This window comes from Tenrec ecaudatus, chromosome 3 (assembly GCF_050624435.1).
Source record: "Tenrec ecaudatus isolate mTenEca1 chromosome 3, mTenEca1.hap1, whole genome shotgun sequence".
NCBI classification, from domain to species: domain Eukaryota; kingdom Metazoa; phylum Chordata; class Mammalia; order Afrosoricida; family Tenrecidae; genus Tenrec; species Tenrec ecaudatus.
In genome coordinates, this window is record NC_134532.1 from 30,321,817 (window position 1) to 30,323,866 (window position 2,050).

General features: G+C 41.8%; 1 pseudogene; it reads left to right on the forward strand.

The window, feature by feature from the left end:
• Positions 1 to 394: 394 nt before the first annotated feature.
• On the forward strand, positions 395 to 1,053 carry LOC142443325 (ubiquitin-conjugating enzyme E2 E3 pseudogene; annotated as a pseudogene).
• Positions 1,054 to 2,050: the final 997 nt, after the last annotated feature.

Consider the following 2,050-nt stretch of genomic DNA (forward strand, 5'->3'; position numbering starts at 1 on the left):
ATATGCAGGGATGTTACCCAATAAGCAAGGTGCCTGAGGGTTCAGTTGTACTGATTTACTAATTTGTACATCCCAATTTCATCTGGTTTCTTCCTCAACGACGTAGTGAAACCCATGTTAAATAAGGCATATAAATTACTGCTTATTTTGTCATTGATCCCTTCCCTCCCCTCATTCCCAGAGTTCACTCAGGTCACAAAAGATGCAGGAGGCAGAAAATTAAAGGTATATACACTGGAACCACTGTATCCATTTTTCAAAACTAACAGTGGCCTTTTACTGAGACCTAGGGAAAGGACTCAGAAAATGATTTTATATACCTCCTCTACCAGTGTGCACTGATAACCCTAAAATATTTGGCTCCAGCCCCACACCATAGTGGCGTGTGAGCGGGCCGGGCGGGCGGCCGAGTTTTCCAAGAAATAACTCCACCAAGATGTCCAGTGATAGGTAAAGGTCGGACGATGAGAATCCCAGCATCAGCAGTGGGAGTTCGGATGCAGACCAGCGAGACCCAGCCGCTCCAGAGCCTGAAGAACCAGAAGAAAGAAAACCTTCTGCCACCCAGTAGAAGAAAAACACCAAACTCTCTAGCAAAACCACTGCTAAGTTATCCACTAGTGCTAAAAGAATCCAGAAGCTAGCTGAGATAACTCTTGATCCTCCTCCTAACTGTAGTCCTGGGCCTAAAGGAGATGACCTTTATGAATGGAGATCAACTCTACTTGGTCCGCCAGGTTCTGTATATGAAGGTGGTGTATTTTTTCTGGATATCACATTTTCATCAGATTATCCATTTAAGCCACCAAAGGTTACTTTTCACCCCAGAATCTATCACTGCAACATCAACAGTCAGGGAGTCATCTGTTTGGACATCCTTAAAGATAACTGGAGTCCTGCTTTGACTATTTCAAAGGTTTTGCTATTTGTTCCCTTTTGACAGACTGCAACCCTGCGGATCCTCTGGTTGGAAGCATAGCCACTCAGTATTTGACCAACAGAGCAGAACATGACAGGATAGCCAGACAGTGGACCAAGAGATACGCAACATAATTTGTATGCAGTGTGAAGGAGTAGAAGGCATCTTCTCACTGTGCTGCAAATCTTTATAGCCTTTACAATACGGACTTCTGTGTATATGTTATACTGATTCTACTCTCTGCTTTTATCCTTTGGAGACTGTGAGACTCCCGAAAAAGGTAAATGCTATCAAGAGTAGAACTTTGTAGCTGTAGATTAGTTATGTTTAAAACGCCTACTTGCAAGTCTTGCTTCTTTGGGATATCAAAATGTATTTTGTGATGTACTAAGGATACTGGTCCTGAGTCTACCAAATATTATAGTGCATTTTAGCCTAATTCATTATCTGTATGAAGTTATAAAAGTAGCTGGAGATGGTTAGGAATTATGTCATTTGTATTAAACCCAGATCTATTTCTGAGTATGTGGTACATGCTGCTGTGAAAATGTTTTACCTTTTACCTTTATCAGTATGTAATGAGAAGATTTCCTTTTACCCTTTGTAGCTCAGAGAGTACCTGATGTATCACCTCAAACATAATAAACATGTTCCTGAAAAAAAAAATTGGCTCTAGGCGATCTTTACATCTGTGTGGACCAATAGCTTAACCTCACAGGACATACTTCAAGTGGAGTATGTCTTCACCCCAAACTGGAAATATGTCAATCCTAAGGACACTCTGTGTGTCCAGTGCCAGGGACTCCCTGTCAGAGCACACTGGGGTTCTCCACTCATGGAGAAGTAAGTCCTCAAAGACTTACTCATGATAACAACAGCGGGCCAACCCCTCTCGGACCTAACCTGAGAAATGCTGACCAAGCACCCTGGCACATGGATATCTCAGTGAACTCTGAATGAAAGTGAGAACTTGGTGTGGACCAATTAGCAACTAAGCAGTCGTTAGTGGAGAATGATTATGGCAGCAAATGTACAAATGTACTTGACACAATGGATGCATGTATGGATTGTGATGATAATTCTACGAGCCCCTGATAAAATGATTTTTTTAAAAAGAAGGATTTATGAACT